Here is a 20,029-nt window from a genome sequence, read left to right on the forward strand (position 1 = left end):
AGAGTTTCTTCTCATCTCACAGTAGTGTTTCTGTGTGCATTCATGCATGTTTTTTTCAGTTTGTTGGAATAATAGGTCCCAGGTAGACTCAGACAATGAATGCTATTTAAGAATAGCAACACTACATCTTTGCCTTCACACTTTGACATTCCTGTGGGTTTTTTTTGTTTGTTTGTTTGTTTTTGGGGTTTTTTTGTGATTCTATGTTAGTTTCTTATCTGTTCATGTGGATTTACCTCGATACTTCCTTATTTAAGAGGAAATGATTACCCAGGTATCTTGTTGTTATTGATGTGAAAAGGCATCATGACTATGGCACCTCTTACAGAGAAAATATTTAATCATGGTGACTCCCTTACAGTTTCAGAGGTTCAGTCCATTATCATCATGATGGGAAGCATGGCAGTGTGCAGATAGACATTGTGCTGGCTACATCTTGGCAACAGGACATCAACTGAGTGTCACCCTGAAGGAAATTTGAGAAAAAGAGACCTCAAAGTCTGTCCCCACAGTGACACTCTTCCTCCAACAAGGCCATACCTCCTAATAGTGCAAATCCTTTGGGGCCATTTTCTGTTAAACCACTGTAACAGGATAACCAATATCTGATATAGTTTATCAGTTTTCTTTGGCATTGGGTTAAATATGGACCCAGGTCAGAAGAAGTGGTTTTTGTAAGTGGTTTTTGGTAGCTGTCTATTAGTTCCAAACCCAGCATTCCGCTGCCTGCCTCAGAGCCCCCACCACTACCATAGTGGTGGTGCTGATGGTTCTTGATGGCTTTGAAACCTGACAAGTTAGGGCTAGTTGTAAATAGGATGAAACTGTTGGGGAAAAGATACTTTAATGAGAAATTAAAAACAAAAAACCAAACACAGTTTCCGGAAAGACATTCTGAATGGTTCAATTAGCAAGCAGTCCTAGTACATTAATTCAGAGCTCCAATGGGCAACATTTTCTCTGTTTATTTGAAATCTTTCTGAAATCTGATATTGAAGGTTCTTCATTCTCTTGATTTTCTTCTTCCTTCTATATTTTCTCAAACTAACTTAAGAGTTTCTCTTCTCAGTACAGAAATGATTAGGCCAGCAGATTTGGACTTTGTCTTGGTTTCACAGTAGATCTGAATATCTCACCCTGTTACTTCCATTTAGTAATTTTCTAGGTTTACAAATCCAGTCAAATCTCTCTTGAATGCCAGTCTCATGAATTTACCTCTTACTGGGTCTCACCATATCAAGAAATCATAAGCCAGAACAAATGTGTTTAATTTGTTGTTGTTTTTGCTTGTTTGTTTGCCTTTATAAACAGGTTGTTTCGAATAGGAGCAGATTTCATGCCAAAAGATCAAGGATGGAAATTTATGCTATTACCATCTAATGCACAGAGACCAGAGAGATGCAGAATAGCATATAATCCACCGGGCAGCATCCCAGAAGAAAAGTAAATAAAGTCTCTTGGTGAAAGTAATGCTAACGTTGAGAAATCTTGCTAAAGAGCTACTTAGCATATTCCCATTTTGTTTGGAGATACCATGAGTTCTTGACATACCACATAAGCTAGAAATCGCTTTTAAATAACAATTAGAACAAGGGCTTTAGAGGCAGGGAGACGATTTTTCTTCTTTTTATTTATTCTTTGTTTCTTTCACATTCTGAATCTGCATCACATTCATTTAATTTGCATCTATTTTCTGCCCTTTGCAATGCTCCCCCCTAAATAAAATAAAATAAAATTAGAAAAAAAAGAAGTATAAAAACAGTCTCCCCATGAAAGCTGGAGCAAAGAAGTGACTGGTTCTACAGACCCAAAGCTGCAAAATTTCCACCACACATGGCAACAGCAGGATAACCAAGAGGGGTTCCAGAGAGGGCTCCAGGTTGATAGTATAGCAGAAACCAGAGGCCTTAAACCAGGCCAATGACTCTTTTCCAACAAATACAAGTAAATATATTTGGATACTGAGTGACACACTGAATCACACTACAGCTTTCATAGCGAGATTAATTTTTTTCCTCTTTTTCCTCTAATTTTATTTTATTTGAGGGAGGGGGATATTGTGGGCCAACACATAACTCTGATTCTGGGCCTGGGTAGTTGCAGTGTTGGTCATCCCACCAGCTCTCCCTTGTCCTCACCACCAGCATGAGCTGTCCTGCACTGCCCTTGAAGCAATGAGGAAGTGGAGGGGCTGGTTATGCTTTCACATCCTCAGGGTTGGATCTCCCACAACTACACCTTCAGGGCCAGCTCTACTGAGTTGCCAAGTTACTCAAGGCGTGCCTTATGGGTCACTCTCCCAAGTGAGGCAGTTGATGAGAGGAGGAACTAGCTCCTGCTCCTGTGATCTCAGGGCCAGCTCCACCACCTGCCTCAGGTATTGATGAGTGGGTGGCATCTCTCCCCAATCCATGCCAGCACATGACAGATGGGTAATAGAGATAGATCTCTCATGCACAAAGCCCATGCCTTGCCAAAAACTTGAGAGCTATAGGCTCTTGTCCAGTTATTAATGCCCTGATTTTGACTCAAATTTCGCTATGTGTTTTGCTATACAAAGTAAGAATTTCTGTGGTTGACCAGAACTGTAAATTTAGCTTTTTTCCTAGTGTATTATATCACCTGACCCATCTCTTTTGGTCATTTTTATTTCTGTGAATGAAAACTGTAAAATATCTGAAATCATTTCATATACTTTATATAATATGTTATATAATAAAATACATGAAAATTTTCTTTCATTTTTCAACTTGAAAATTACTAAATTACTAGGAGACATAGGCCCCTGCTTAATATAAACACAATAGACAAAATCCACAAGAATATTGGTAAATATGAAGGGTGGCTAAAGTTCTAATGCTGGGCTATGTGTTTGCAGAAAAAGAAATGACCAATTTCATATTTCTGAAATGAATGGCTATGTTCTTGGTTGTAAAAACTCATCAGTGAGAGTTTGCATTTTAACTTTGTAACACCTATTATATTTAGCAATAAAGATGTAGTTTTAAATAAAATACATTTAGAAAATACATTAGACTCTAAAATTTAATCTATTTTAAAGTTGTTATAAACTCTTTAAAATGTTTTCCTGATGATGCCACATAAAATTTCAAAAGCAAAAATGGTGATGTGGAAAATAACAATCCATTCTTAAATGTAATCCAGGTCTTAAGAGCATCACATAAAATCAGAGGGCATTAGGAATTTTCAACTCTCAGTATCTAGGTGATTTAAGAGAAAATTAATTTAACTTAAAACTTATCCTAGCCATATCTTGTATTTGAAGCACATAAGCAATAATCACTGTGTCTAAGTCAATACTTGATGTCAAAAAAGGCTCAAATAATGGTGTGTCTTACATGGATCTTTATTGTTTCTCATGTAGTGTATAGTATACGTTATAACTGATATCACTGTTAAATCATATCTGATGTATGATTAAATATGTACCAATAGAAATAATCTTACTAATGCTATTAGCATCAATTTATGTTTCCTTTAATCAACTTGAAAGAGCTTCCTTTAATACCTGGAACACACAAAAGCAGTCAAAATTTTCCTTCAGCTAAGCCTCAAAGGTCAAATCTAGCTATGACACCAGAAACTCAAATTATTTTGAGATGTAGAGAAATTGTATAGCAGTCTTCAGTAGCTTAGAAGTGATGTGGTATCTAACCTTTAGCAGTCCCTAGAGATAATCAGAGATGTGAAGGTAATACAAGCATATAACAAACCACATATAGTACTGGGCTGACTTCTACATTTTTTCCATATCTTCCAGGTAAAGTCTGTACTTTGATTTTAAGAGAAATGTTTCTTATAGCCATCACCAACTGTGTTAGTGTTCTTACTTAATGTTCAGCTCACATGACATATACTTGGATCATTAAGCTGAAGGACTTGTACCATCATGATTTTTAATGAAGCAAGTTTGAATTATGCTAATTCACAAAGCACTAGAATCAAATCAAGTGTTCAAAGTTTTATGATTGCTATCATGTGTTCCAAACCCCCCTCTGCCACCCTCACAATTGGGTACATCTAGAAGTCTTTCATAAGAATGAAGTTTCAAATGGATATTAATCAATGCTGAACATTAGAAAAAATATGATGAGCATAATGCAATTTCTGTTATTCATTTATAGGAGACTATGCGGCTATGAAGGTAACATTGCTCTGCCACATGCTTGCCTAACACCACCTACAATCGATACTGCATTCTTCCTTGACAGAAAGCAGAATTTTTATGTGTTAAATGTGTGAGCTTGGGGCACTGATGTGTCTGAAGTGGTTTAAATCTGAAATGTGATGTGCTGAAAGGAGAGTTGATTGACATCTTTGTTTATTGAAAAGTATTACATGAACAACAAAACACAGCCAAGGAAGAACACTCCATTGCAAAATGCAGCTGTGTTATTTTTCAATCCTATGTGCTTGGAACCTTTGAAACTTGTCTGATGTAATAAAGCCAGAGGATATAAAACAAACAAGAATATTCTTGATTCAACACTCAAAAATTTAGACGAGGATGACATTTTTTTTGGCTTCAGGAAAAATCTTCTCCATAATGCTCTCCCTGTTTTGATTTTCTATTCTATTTATTCTGCAGAACTGTTGCATTTTAAAATGTCCTCTTATGTTTATTAACATGAATATAAATTCACAATTATTTAATGAGAAAACAAATTGGAGAGGGTTAAATATTTTTATGTATCCTCTATAAGTGTAAAAAAGACATTAATGACACTAATCTTAAAGCACTAAAGATGCAGAATAAGAAATGAAGTTCCCTTTAAATTTTATGTTAGAATAATTATCCCCCTAATGTAATTTGCCCATGTTTTATTAAAGCTTTATTATGTCAAGGTAAATAGAGGTTAATGCTTCTGTTGCTTCTCCCAATGAAGTATTATCTTTAATCTTGCTTTAATAAAATAGTGGTAAATTTCACAGTAGGGGTAATCACTGAAGGCTAATTTAGAGAGTTGTAAAATCCTTTACCAACTACATACTGTAGTTAAAAATAGAAGTAGTTTTAAGAAAACACAAATTGCATTGTAACTTGGAGGAAGTTAGGATACAGACACTCATGAATTTAATTATTTGCTTAATTAAGTGGATGACATTGGGTACCTACTATGTGCAGGGCAGTGTTTAGGCTATGCCAAAGTATGATTTTCTCTCTCAGGAACTTATGTTTAATTACTTGGACAAATACTTAAAATTAAACAACTGTAGCCTATCATACAGAAACAACTCTGCTATTATGTTTACAAAACTTCACTTCAGAAAGACACTTCAGGTTTCTACCTTCTAAAAATGTTTTTGTTTTCTGCTTTTGCATAAATTTTGTAAAGTTTTGTTATGTGAATTGTGTAGTATGCAATATGAAGTCATAACAGTTGTTTCCACATGTACAAGACCTGTGAAAGTTCAAGCCGAACCAAATCTCAGAATGGAGAGGGGAGGTGGACATTAAATATGATTTCTAACAGAGGTGCTATTGGCAGCTGATAGCTATTCATATAGGTAAAGTTAGTTTTATTTAAGAGTATGTTAAGCCAACCACACTCCAGTGCTAGATCACACATCAAATAATATCTGAACAGTACAAATTAGACTTCATGGGTGCAAAGAAAATAAAGGGGATATGTACTTGGGTGGGTGGGAAAAGGTGGTGGATCTTGTGAGAGTTGAAGGAGGGGATGAATAAGATAAAAATATTGAATGAAATTTTCAAAGAACTAATAAAAAAGTGAAAGAAAGTCTTTGTCTCGCTTGAGCTTGCACAGGTTTTATGCAGAATGCTGCAATCACTTTAAGTTCATATGTGCAACTGCCCTGCTGGTCCAGAAGATACTGTTTCCTTGTAGTCACTTACTGCCTCTGGCTTGTATACTCTTTCTTTTCCCTCTTCTGCAATGATCCCTGAGCCTTGAGAAGAGGTGTGTGACATATATGTTCCATTTAGGGCTAAAAATTCTGTAATCTCTCTTTTTCTGCACCATGACCAGCTGTTGATCTCTGTGTTAATCACTATATACTGCAAACAGACACTTTTTAGATAAGGATTGAGAGGTGTGTGGAATCAATGGGAACAATATTATTTTCATTTAGCAACATAACAATAGTAGTTTCTCTTTCAGGACATATGACATGTCTAGACATAGATACTTGGCCCATATTGGTGCCAGGTATAGGTCTTATCTTGGGAAGCAAAACTTAAAACAGAATGTATTTGGTTACTGCATGATATTCTTGTCACTATTGTACCAACAGACAAATCTGAGGCATGTCTGGCCAAGTAAGTTCTTTGATAACTGTGGTAGTTTGAATGTAATTCATCCTCATAAGCTCATGGGGAGTGGCTCTATTAAGAGGTGTGGCTTTGTTGGAGTAGGTATGGCCTTGTTAGAGGAAGTGTGTCACTGTGCGGGCAGGCTTCGAGGGCTCATTTATGCTCAAGATACCTCCCAGTATCTCAGTTCACTTCCCTTTGCCTGAGGAAGATGTAGAACTCTCAGCTACCTCTCTAGCACCATGTCTGCCTGCATGCCGCCATGTCCCACTATGATGATAATGGATTAAACTTCTGAACTGTAAGCCACCCAATTGAATGTTTTCCTTTCTAAGAGTAGCCATGGTCATGGTGTCTTTTCAGAGCATTAGAAATCCTAAGACAATAACTTATAGTTTTTCTTTTAATTACAATATGAGATTGTCTGGTACTCGTGCATAAGTAATAGGGACAATGTATAAAATGTATAGATTTAATATCTTGTTCCAATTTTGTCTTTACTTTTCTCCATGTAAAATCCTGTAGATAGTCAAAGTTATGCTTTGAATAAATACTGGCATCTTTCTCCCCTAATTTTAAACTAGGGCAACATAGTCTTTAAAATTTTTCGGGTGCACAATAGTATTTGCATGCATGATTAGAAGCTTAAAATTCCAGAAGTACTGTTGCTGCTGTCACCAATGTTGTTTTTACACTGCTGTTTCTGAGTAGTATTCCATGTCACTGAGCTCCTGGGCTCCTGAAAAGCAGACCCCACACGATGGAAACTAAATAGCTCTTGGCTCCAGGTTGCCCTTCTGGAGCTGAAGAAAGATATCATAGTTCTTTGAACATGGCATACTGTGTAGTCATTCTCAAAAGGGAAGGATTTAATGGGTTATACAGGGACTAAGCAAATGCCCGTGGAATTGTTCGGGAATGAACACAAAAGGATAAGAAATCAAATGTAAATGATGTTCCCTTTTAATTTTCCTGTGGGTTGTAGTCTAAAGCAAACAACCTTCCACTGGATGACAAGCCATTTTCTTCCGTCTCTCACAAGCCTCTGACAGTAAGGGGTATGTATTGCTCTGAGAGAAGAGCTGAAGCTGTTATTAAAATGGAAATATTCAGAGCAGTCAGAAGTCTGTGAGAGTCTCTTCTGGAGACACATCAATGTATTTGAAAGGATATTAAAGCTTAACATATCAGGGAAATGGTTTTAATGGCAAGATGTAAAGCTGCTTAACACAGTTATACCTGGGACCCTTGTGTTAGGGCTAATATCACCCAGAGTATTGCTAGGTCTTGGTCTAAGAGCTTTTACATTCCTGCATTATTTTATTACTTCAGATTTTGGTGCTCTAAAGTTAAAAAAATCTTCACTTTGTGCATTATAGGATCAAATTAGTGTATTTTTCACATTGCATTTGTGTAGCAGTGTGTCTTACTCTTTCAATCAGTGTGTAAAAGTAATTTTCTACAGCAAAAATCTTTAGCATTTCTTCCTCAGATATTGAGGGAGGTCCAAAATTCCACAAAGAAGAATTCACATGCTCTAAGTAGGATAAAAAAAGTATAATGAAAAATAAATTACCTCTAAGAAAGATCGCATATTTCTTTCCATGGAACAACCTGACCTCATTCCTCTATAAAAATATGGAATACATTTAGTGAATACCTTTTCTCAAGTGTAAATGGGCAGGTCAATGGTGTGGAGGTGGTCTGTTTACAACCTAAACATATTCCTTATATTTTAGTCATTCTTAATTTTCAATATCACCAGGTAACAGAAAAAGTTTTGAGACCTACTTCAGATGGCCCTCCAAAAGACAAAATGGTAGAAAACATGGATACCCTCTAATTTTTGTAGAGAACTGTTAAAAGGAATAAAAATGGAAATGTCTGTTGTGGGTTTGTTGTTGTTTGTTTTTTTGTTTTGTTTTTGTTTTTGTGGTTTTTTTGGTTTTTGTTTCTTGAGACAGGGATTCTCTGTATAGACCAGGCTGGCCTCAAACTCATAGAGATCCACCTGCCTCTGCCTCCTGAGTCCTAGTATTAAAGGTGTGCACCTGTTGTAAATGTCTGCTGTGGTTACAATTGATGTTGGAACATGAAATTCACACTGTAACGTGAGATTTAAACTATGAATTACAAAGAAGTACAAAATATTGTAGAAATGAGTTGTCAGACTTCCAAACAGACACCCTTAAAAGGGTATACTGAGTGACATACCACATCCTCCAATGCCCCTTCAATGTCTGAATATGTGATGGAGATGTGGGAAAAAAGGGGAAATTGAGTGCTACAATTGATAGCAGATCATAGTTTTCCAAAGTGTTGACAAGGTGTTTTGTATTAATTGATTGATTGAGTTTTAATTAACTTTTTCAAGGGAGGCTGCAAGGTAGAGGGTGGGTATGGAAGGATTAGCAAATGAGTGGGATTGGGATACTACCCAATGATATGAACTACCCAAAAATTCAATGGGGAATGAGATGGAGGGTTTGTGGGGGGCATGGGAAGACAGGAGGGAGTGGGAACTGGAATTGGTATGTAAAATAAGATTGTTTTTGTTTAAATAAAAACAGAGAAAAATACAAACATAAAAAGAAATTGCAGGGCGTTGGTGGCACACACCTTTAATCCCAGCACTTAGAAGGCAAAGGCAGGTGAATCTCTGTGAGTTCAAGGCCAGCCTGGTCTACAGAACAAGTGCCAGGATACACTCCAAAGCTACATAGAGAAACCCTGTCTCAAAAAAACAAACAAACAAAATTTAGTTTTCATTTTACATATCAACCTCAGTTATCCCTCCCTCCCCTTCTACTGTTCCCTGACTTCCACCCTTCCCACCCCCTATCCACTCCTCAGAGGGGGTAGGCCTTGCTTAGGGAGACAACAAAGTCTGGCATACCATGTTAAGGCAGGTCCAAGACCCCCTCCCCCATATCAAGGCTGAGCAAGATATCCCACCCTAGGGAATGGGCTCCAAAGAGCCAATTCATGCACCTGGGATAGGTCCTGTTCCCACTGCTAGGTGTGGGAGTGGTACTCATTAAAGCCAGGATCAACTTCTTGCAACTGAATTTCCAATAGTTGGTTTAGAACATATTAAAATATTATTCAGGAGTCATTTGTAGACTATCAAATACTAAGAAATGAGGAAGATCATGCCAGCAATCGGTAGTCTTTTACATCTATATATTCTCTAACCATATATTCTTTATTTTATATAGATGTTGCGAATATAATTTACTTAGAAATTTTTATTTTCTTCTGTTTGCTAAGAGTACCATGTAGGGCTACCTTTTATTCAGCCTAGGTAAGAAAATGAAAGCAACCTTAGAATATCTTTAACACATTTCAATGAAGAAAACCAGAGACCAATTTTCTAGTTCTACAGACTGTAAAGTGAAATGAATAGGTTAAATTTTTATCATACCCAACAGTGAAAATGTTCAAGGAAACATTTGCCTAGGAAGTATTGCAGTAAGTGCTATTCAATGACAACCACTGAATTGGCTTTTTGTGTTTTTTAAAAATATGGCTTTGATTACTTTTCTGGCAAGAGTAATGAAATTCTTAGTGAGGTGAAAATCTCATACAAGTTTCATTTCTTTCAGTCACTCTAATATCACTAGTCTATCCCTAGACATTTCATCTTATTTTATCTTGTCAATGCCAGTCCTGTATGCCCTCTCCTTTCTCTGGTCTCCCTTACTAACTGAGCTCTCTATTTGCTGTAATCTGTTTTGACTTGGAAAGCTGTTCTATCATGTTTGCTGCCCTGTAGGCCATAGGTTTCTTCCTTCTTAAAAAACTTGTTAGAACTCTATCTAGATCCCTAAATCTAAATCATACCCATACATACTGAGTAATCTATTTTCAGAGTAATGAACCAATGTAGTGCATCACTTGGCCATGAAAACCCTACTTGGAAGCCAGATTACCACCCAAAGTGTATAATTTACATTAGGGTGGACTCTGAACATTGCACATTTGTATCCTGGTAATCTATAAAGACCCATCACTTACAAATACCTGAAAAAACAACTTAAGGGACATTGGCGTGTACATGTTTTGGACTTAGTTGTTCTGGTAGGTGGTTATGACATCTCATAATTGCTTGAATTCACATTTATCTAGTAACATCACAGGAACATTTTTTCATGTTTATTTGCCATTTATTTTTGTTCACAGATATGGAGGTTTCAGTCCTGGTAGGCTAGTCTCCTTTTTTGGCCTGAGGCAGGCAGAATATCCAAATGAGAGGAGGACATGTCAGATGTTTGTTCTCTTATGGAATCAGAGACAAATGGCAGAAAGAGCAGGGCACAAGTTACAATCTCCAAGGCACACCCCAAGAGACTCACTTCAAATTTATTTTATCCAAGTATACCTCACTATTTAACTCTTCTATTTTCTCCCAGTGATGTCATTATTTGTGAATCTAGTAACTGATTAATCATTACAAAAAGCTGAACTTAAATGATCCGTCTTCCCTCAAGCTAAGGACTAAGATTCAACAAATGCTCTTCTGGGATACTTCCTAGATCGAAACCTCAAGAACATTTATTTACTAGTATGGTGTCATTCAGAATAGCTTCACTACACTATTCTGATTTCACTAAAACTCCTATATGCTGTCTGTAGTCATTCTCCCTCCCCCAACTCCTGGCAACTGCTGATCCTTTTCCTGTGTCAGAATCACAGACATAAATGTTATGCAGGCTTTCCAGATTGGCAGCTCTTACTTAGCCATAGACACATTCTTCTCCATGTGTTTCCATGGTTTAATAATTCATTTTGTGTCAGTTGTGAATAAGTTTCCATTATCTAGACATACTGTAGTTTCTCCATTCACCCATGGATGGCTATCTTGGTTTTACTCCAAGTTTGGCATTATGAATCAAGCTGATATCTGCATGTTTTCTGTGGTAGACTTACGTTTTCAATGTCTTTGAGTAAATGAAAAGGAATGCCATTGCTGGACCATATGTCAAGCATAAGTTTAGTTATGTACAGAACTGCCAAGCATTTTGTTCACAGTGACTACTAGTTTGTATTCAACCAATGAATAGACATTCTCACTAGATTTTGGTGTGGTACATGATCTGGACATGGTAGGTGGTTATGGCATCTCATAATCCCTTGCATTCACATTTTTCTAGTAACATCACAGAAACATTTTTCATGTTTACTTATCATTTGTATACCACTGGTCTAAATGTTGCTGAGAAATTATTTTTAGATGAAATCTACATTCATCTGAGTAAAGCATATTACCTCCTCTTATGTAGATTGGCTGGCCTCTCCAACAACCAATTGAAAGCCTTGAGATTAAAGAAAAGTTGGTGTGAGGCAGAGAGAATAGCTGGCTTGAGAGATGACTCTGTGGGTAGATGCCTACCCTACAGTGTAAGCCTGAAGACCCATGCTTGCTCCCGAAATCCCCACCTCAAAAGCCAGCAGTGGCATCACATGTCTGTAAAGCCAGAGCTGAGGTAGAGAGCTGTGAATCACTGGGGATGATGTGTAGTCAGTCTAGCCGAAACAGGGTGCTCAAGGCACAGTGGTAGAGCTTGTCTCAAAAATACAGCAAGAACCAAGGTAGATATAAGATAGGAAAAGATACCCATGTTATTCTCTGGCCTCCACATGCACACTGGAGAAGCTGAACAGACTGATCTTTGGATCTCACTGTCCTGTCAGCCTAGCTTAATCAACAAACCCCAGATCACGGTGAGAGATGTTGGAGATATTGTCTCATAAAAGACAAAAATCATTATATTTTCCATAATTCATTGTTCCTAGATTTTATATAATTGTATAAAATAATGTAGGCATGCATACAATGAAAGTAGAAGTGGAACTGTTTAGGGGAACAAAAGTGACAAATAGGAAAAGAAAGAGTGTGATTATGACAGGAAGTATGTGCAATGTACAATACATGCCTGTATGAAAAAAATTAATGTAATTAAAAGAAACGCTTGAAAAACACCCAAGGTGATTGGCTCCTGAAAAATCACACACACACACACACACACACACACACACACACACACACACACACCAAAAAGAAACAGGCTAATGCTATCAAGAAAGAGAGAATTCTCTCTCTAGTGTGGTTTGTGAAATTTCAGGAAGAAGCAAAGAATCCATTAGGGCTGTTCATATGGTAGATTGGAATTTTTAAAAAGTGTGGTTTTTGGTTGTCTGTGACTAAACAATTATCTGTGATCAACAGCATAGCAGAATTACTGAAGTGAAACTTTTGCTTTACTTGGAAAATCAATGCTGGTCAGCCAGGGCTGAAAAATTATTTGAGATTAATATGAGATCAGTATTAAGGTGAACTCTTTTGGAGGTATTTCCTCAGGGTGAGCACACAGAAGCTGTGTTCCACAGCAGGCCAAGGCTGCATCTCAAGCTGGAAGCTGCCTTTGGTAAAGTTCAAGTCTCCCACATGGTAGTGGTTTTGGTAGTGTGTAAGCTGTAGGACTGAATGGGTCATGGGGTAAAGCTCAGACTTGATATGGCATGGCAGGACCTGAGTTCCTGAAGAAAGCCATGACGGGCCATTGGTGAAAGTGCAGCCTCTGTGGAAGTGGAGACCCAAACTTCTTGAAGGCTATCAGGATGGTTGCATGTGTGGAGTGAAGCCAGCTTGAACCTGTGAGTCAAGCTTCAGATGTTGTAGGTGGTAGTCACACAGAAGAGGGCTACTAAGCATTTTAGACCCAAGAAAATCCTGACATCAGATGCTGAGCAATTTACATTGATAAATGCTGCATTGTAGGGGAACCTGTAGCCATGCCTGCTTAGGGGCTAGCTACAGGTCTGCCTTACACTGTTTCTGCTTTGATTTCACTATAACAACTATTTCTTCCCTTTTGCTAAACATGTAAATTACTGGGTGTTGAACAGTGAGCCCACAGTTGAAAAACTTTGGACTTTAAAATAAAAATACATTGTATATTTTTAAAAAGGTTGGACTTTTAAGATGTTGAGGGTCTTAAAGACCTTGGACCATTTAAGGTTATACTATGTTTAATATTGTGATATTCCCATGTAATCTTATGGATAAACAAGAAAATAAATATTGTGATTTAGCAGTGTTGTATTTGTCAAGTTGACAAAGGATCAACTGGGGTTAGTTTATATCAACTTATACAAACTGAAATCACCTGGGAAGAGCAAGACTCTGCAAAGGAATTGTCTGCATCACATTGGACTGTGAGCATGTTTGAGGGATATGATTTTAATCAATGATTGATATAAGAGGGCTCAGTCCAATGTGTGCAGTGCCACCCCTGAACAGGTAGTCCTGGGTGGTTTGAGAAGGCAAATCCAGTAATTTCTCAGTCACCTTTGCGCTAGTTTGATTTTTTCATACAATATGTTCTGATTATGGTTCCCCTCCCCACCACCCATCAAAATCCAGATCTTTCCTTGTTTATCTCATTAGAAAACAGGCATCTAAAAAGTAAAAATTAAGTAAACTAATTAAAAAATACTCAAACCTGAATAAGACAAAACAAACAAACAAATGAACAGAAAAACAAAGAACCAAAGAAAAAGCACAGGGAAGATATACGGATGCAGAGACACATTCCTTGACAAACACAGAAATTGCATAAAAATACAAAATGAGAAATCCTATTATATAAGCAAAGACATATAGGGTAAGAAGATACAAAACAAAGCAAAAATGACCAAAGCATTATAAAATCTTATAAGATAAACAAAACAAAATGAACAAAACACACTGAAAATACTCCTGTGTTCGTTTTGTGTTTTGAGTTGTCCATTTACTGCTGGGCATGGAGCCTGGCCTTTAGAATAGTTTGTGTACCCGTGAGACTCCATCAGAGAAAAACTAAGCTCTTATTTGATAGCAGTTATCAGCTGGACATAGTTTCTGGGTTGGGGATGTGGGTGTGTGTCCACTTCCACTCTCAGCAGCTGCATTAAGCCCAGACCCCTGAAGGTTCTGTGCATGCTGCGGAGCCTCTGTGAGTCCACATGTATATTGTTCCTACTGTGTTTAGAAGGCTTGCTTACTTGTTATTCTCCATCTATGCTGACTCTTACAATCTTCCACAGAGTTCCCTGAGCCATGGGATGAGGGGGATTGATGGAGACATTCCATTCAGAACATTTAGCACAAGGTCTCTACTCTCTGTGCTTTTTTCAGTTGTGGGCCTCTCTCTGTATTTCTTCACATCTAGTGCAGGAGAAAGATTTCTGATGATGGCTGAGCAAGACACTAAATATATGCATAGAGTAGACTGTTAAAAGTCATTTGGTGTTACATTCCTTTAGCAGAATGGTACTATTTCCTTTTCTTCTGGGTGCCTGCCCTATCTAGTTTTAGGTTCTTAGCCTTCTAAGCAGCATCAGCAATGGGTTCCATCAGTCTATTAACTCCCCTTCAACTCTACTGGTATCCTTCACATTTTGACCCATCCCACCCCTGCCAAATAACACATCCCTTTTTATTTTTTTTTATGTTTAAGATCTATTTATTATATTTTTACAAGTACCAATGCCCCTTCATCTTTTCCCAAGTGAATATACATGAATGTAAAAACTGATGGTTTTGCATACTGACCACCCCATCTCCATCTAGTCTGGATCACTGGGAAGTTATGTCCTGCACACAGCATCCTGGAGTAGCTGTGTTCTCTCTTCTACTTATTCTCAAAGCAGCACTCTTGCTGATTTCTTTTCAACTTAAGAAAAGCTATGAGCTTGTGAATGTCTTCCCTGTTGGAGAGGTCCACGAAGTCCTTGGGCAGTCAGTAGCTCAGATAGAGGCTGGGCTGCACTGTGACCTCTGTTTGTGGGAATCCTGCCCCTGAGCATCCCTTCACTGAAGTCACCTTTTAGGTTGTTGTCGGATGTCAGGTCTTCCCAACTAAACAACAGTGAGTCTGTGATTTCCCCAAATGGATTAAAGCCAATCAGCCACACCTTCCCCCTACTGTCTCTGTATATATCGAAGACAAAGTCTTCATCTAAGAATTTATACTGTATGTGTTCCTTGAAAAATCTTGAATGCATCTGCAAATTTCTTCTTCTTGTTTAGAAATATGATCATAGTATTGCGTGTAGTTCAGCTAAGAAATACCAATAAGCTTGTTTACCTTGACAAAGCATCGGAATTCAGGCCCAGGAATTAATTCACACCATTTTCAGGGCACAAGTCCGTATTATATACAAGGATCCGGAGAATCATCAGTACAATGGATGGATGGCTGTGTGAAGTCACAAGTGATGAAATCAGAACTCTTGAAAAGCAGAAAGGTGTCACCAAGGGTTTTACACTTCAGAGAACTATTCATTGCTATCCAGTATGCATCCCTTGTGGTACTCCAGTTAAGCTTAGGGAAAACACTACCCTTGAGCGAATTGATAGCTTTCTGGTCTTGAGTGTTGAACTCAGGAAACTCTGGTGCTGTAAGTGGGGCTGTGCTCTCATCATCTGACCACTGTGTTTCTTCTGCTTCATTATCACTGTCTAGTCTGGGAACTTGGTGGATCTTCCCTTCCTGAAACCACCAGAGTCCCTTCGTCGAATAAATAGTCTTTCACATTCTGAGGAAGTGGGAGAATGACACTCTTGATGGTAAGGCTTCAGAAGAGCGGGTACCAGGCAGAGAACTGACAGTGACTATCGTGTTCCTTCTTCATCCTTCACCTGCCACGGCGTCAATTGCTGCCTTTCTCCTCTCCCGCTAGCATTCTCCCTTTTTTATTTTTTAAATTAATTTTTTATTTTAATTAAAAACAATCTTATTTTACAAACCAATCCTGTTCCCTCACCCTCCTTTTCTCCCATTCCCCCCACCAGCTGCCATCCCAACCCTCATCCACTCCTCAGAGAAGGTGAGGATTCCCAAAGGTGTCAGGGCCGGAATATGAATATGATATTTCAGATACAGACCTCAAGCTCAATTCCAGGACAATCTCACATTGTCTTTTAGATATCTGCTGGTTACCACCAGATGGCTTGGCCACAGTGGAGAATGGCTTCTAGTTTGTATAACAATAGACCTAGGCCCTGGGTGAACCACACCCATCATGGGGCCTGGTGGGCCTTACCTTGGGAATAGTAAGGGACTAGTGAAACCGGCCTTTGTAGAATGTCTGAGGTCTGTAGAATGCTTGTGGATTGCTGGAGATTTCCCTAGTGCCAGATTTCTCATTAAGCCCATAATGGCTCCCTTTATCAAGGTATCTCTTTCCTTTTGCTCTCCTTTTCTCTCCTTCCCCCAAATAGACCTCTCTGATTCCTCATGTTCTTCTCCCCAATCCCTTTCTCCCCTCCTCGCTCTCTTCTTACTCCCTCCCTTCTCCCCCCCCCATGCTTCCAATTTACTCAGGAGAGCTTGTCCATTTCCAATTCTCAGGGGGGGTCCATGTATATCACTCCTTGTTTCCTAGGTTCTCTGGGGTTGTGGATTGTAGGCTGGTTATCCTTTGCTCTGTGTCTAATGTCTACCAAGTACTGATTTGAAAGAGAAAAGAAAAACTTTTTTCTGAATAAGAAATAATTCTGCTTCTGGAAAATGAAACAAAACAAAACAAAACAAAACAACAACAACAACAACAACAACAACAAACCCTCACTCTTAATTTAGATAAATACAGTATTTATTTTCTGCTTTAAATTGTATCAAAATGAGCATGAATTTATTTATTTTCTTAAATTAAGTTGGGCTTCTGTTCATAAGTTATGATTTTTATGTTAACAGTTTTTTATACCTTCTAACTGTACTGTAACTTGATGGTTCCTGAGGCATATATGCTGGTTAATAATAGTCATCTGGAACATGCTACATCTTGAAGTACAAGAAAGGGCTGGTATAACACATCATATTATTTGGTGCCTTAGGATTTACTTCTTTATTTCATTGGAATTATAGTTTTGTTGAGTAGAGAATATTTGAACTAGAATTATCTTTTTCTGATTTTGAAAGTATACATAGTATCATATTATGAACTGCCATCTAGATCTATCAAGGTTACTAGATTACCATCAAGACATTTACATGAAGTGGACAGAGAATAACTTTATTGAGAGAGGTCATAATATCTTACTCATTCTCTATATCAAATATAAAATTAGGGAATGATGCTAACCAAATTCTTTTCACAGTATCTAATTTTTCCAAAATGGAGTAGATGTTTTGAATCAACCATAAACTGATTACCTTATATTTCATTGTTTGTTGTGGGTAGGTCCTACAATTAGCCAGCAATTTAAGAAACACCACCCAGGACAAGTAATAGTGGGCTTATTGTGGGGAGTGGAAAGAACTGATTTAGTCATGAGAACCACATGACCAGGTTGTTGGCAATATGGTGGGAGCTTTTAAACCAGGCTTTCCAGGGAAGTTCTTTTCAGAGTACAATTAGGCACTGTAATTCCATCACAGATGGGAAATATGGAAATGGTTCAGCCTCCAACTAATCACAGATATCATAACTTCTAAATGCTCTGTAAAAACTGGGAGTCCCTTGAGTTTCTAATCCTCTTTGTATACATAAATTTTCTTTACTTCTCCTTTTCTTCCCAAGTTCCACTACTTCTCACATTTCAGCATTCAAATAAGTTTCATCATTTTTTGTGTATTTATTTAAAATAAGGATAGAAATAATACTTGGTAGCCATCGAAGGTGATGCAAAGAAAATGCTTAGGTATAAGTTTGATTGCTGTATGAATGTCCCAGAAGCAAAAATCCATTTCCTGTGAAATGTTCTACACTACTCTAAATCACCCTTGGGTGTAGGAAGCACATAAGTAATAGATCAGAGGAATAGATCCATCATTAAATTTTTTATTTTAACTCATTTAAGTCATTATTCAAATAGAAAAATTACATTGGTATGTAAGTTTTTTTTTTTTTTTTAAATGAGGGCTGGAAATATGGCTCAGTATTTAGCAGCCCTGGCTACTTTTTTGGGTGACTCAGGTTTGATTCTCAGAAGCCTCATGGCAGGTCACAACTTTCTGTAACTCTGATTCCAGGGGACCTGGTCTTCTCTGGCCTCCTCAGGCATCAGACACATATACGGTGCACATAATACATTAAGATAAAAAAAATTCATGTGAATAAAATGTAATTTAAAAATGAAATAAATAAGATGACATCAGCTGTCATCCTAGTGTATCTTCGACTCTATGCTGAGCCCTTTTCTACCTTTCACTTTCTTACAGGTCTTCCAAAAAATTCTACTCTTTTTTTTTCTCAAAAAAGAAATGATTTTTAATATTCAATTTAAAAAAAAAACTGTACTACCAGAGAGTGTTTGCCTTGTCAAGAGTACATTCTTCACTATACATAGTTTTCTAAAATTAAATGTATTAACACAAACTTTAAAACATCTCTCCATTTTTGGCCAGGTGGTAGTGGCACACGCCTTTGTTCAAAGCACTCCACTCGGGAGGCAAAGGCAGGTGGATCTCTATGAATTCAAGACCAGCCTGTATACAAGAGCTAGTTCTAGGACAACCTTCAAAGCCACAGAGAAACCCTGTCTCAAAACCACCCCCACCAAAAACAACATCTCACCATTTTCATTTCATACACCCAACCAATGGATAAAGATGAAAGCAATCAGTCATGTCAGATTTTTTAAAATCTTTTTTTTATTAATTTATTTTTACATCCCAATCCCAGTTCTTCATCCTTCCTCTCCTCCTGCTCCCTCCCACACCTCCCCCCCACCTCCCATCTGCTCCTTGGAGAGGGTAAGGCCTCCTCTAGGAAGTTTACTAAGTCTGTCCCATCATCTTGTTGAGGCAGAACCAAGGCATCTCTCTACTCCCCACACCCCTATGTCAAGGTTGGACAAGGAATCTCTCCATATAGAATGGGATCCACTAAGTCAGTTTGTGCATTAGAGTTAGTTATTGAACCCACTGCCAGTGGCCTCATATACTGTCCAAATTGCACCATTGTCAACTGTATTAAAGCAGTGTCAGGTTTTTAACTAATAATTTACTTGTCACATGGACTAAATTATCAGGCTAAAGCCAACACTTTAGTCCTTTTATTGGTGAATAAATCTCTAGATGGTCACTTACTGACAGCAGTGAGCATGTTTCTAAACATCATTCTATTTAAAAATAAAACTTCTACTTCTTAAATATCTGTTTTCATGCCAGGGAAACTCATATTTCCAAGTTTATTCCAGATTCCAAATGTCCCCTTCCAATGTCTACTTTTATAAGTCATTTTGAAATCATTACAGAAAAAAAATCTTAGTTTCCATGTGTCTTGTACATTTTCTGCATCCTGTATTCCTGCCCATTGGCCACAGTCACAATTGGACTTGCCTTTTAATGTTCTCTTTCTTTAACTCCTATGCATAAATCCTATTGAATCTACATTCTAAATAAAAGTTTAATGATCATATCTCCTCCTACCTCAGTTGGAGCCATCATTATCATGTGTTCTAATGAATGTCTTTGCCCACACTGTTTTCCCCTGATAATTATTCTCCAAAGGTATTTGGAGTGTTTTTTTTTTTTTCTGAAACTAAACTTTCTAACACTATGTTCTTACTTAAAATTGATGATTTTAGATGCTATTATAACAAAATCTATCTTTCTTCACTTGGCCTGTCCACAGAGTGAAAGTGATCTCTCAGTGTCTGTCTTCTTCAGTTCTCATTCCTGTCCTCACACATGCTCTGCAATCCTTAAAACGGTCAGCCCTTCTAGTGGGATAGGTGAG

General features: G+C 37.7%; 1 pseudogene; it reads right to left on the minus strand.

Annotated features, from left to right (window-relative positions):
- Nucleotides 1-15,495: 15,495 nt before the first annotated feature.
- Nucleotides 15,496-15,976, minus strand: LOC113834442 (annotated as a pseudogene).
- Between the last annotated feature and the right edge of the window lie 4,053 nt (nt 15,977-20,029).

This window comes from Cricetulus griseus, chromosome 2 (genome assembly GCF_003668045.3).
Source record: "Cricetulus griseus strain 17A/GY chromosome 2, alternate assembly CriGri-PICRH-1.0, whole genome shotgun sequence".
Classification (NCBI taxonomy): Eukaryota; Metazoa; Chordata; class Mammalia; order Rodentia; family Cricetidae; genus Cricetulus; species Cricetulus griseus.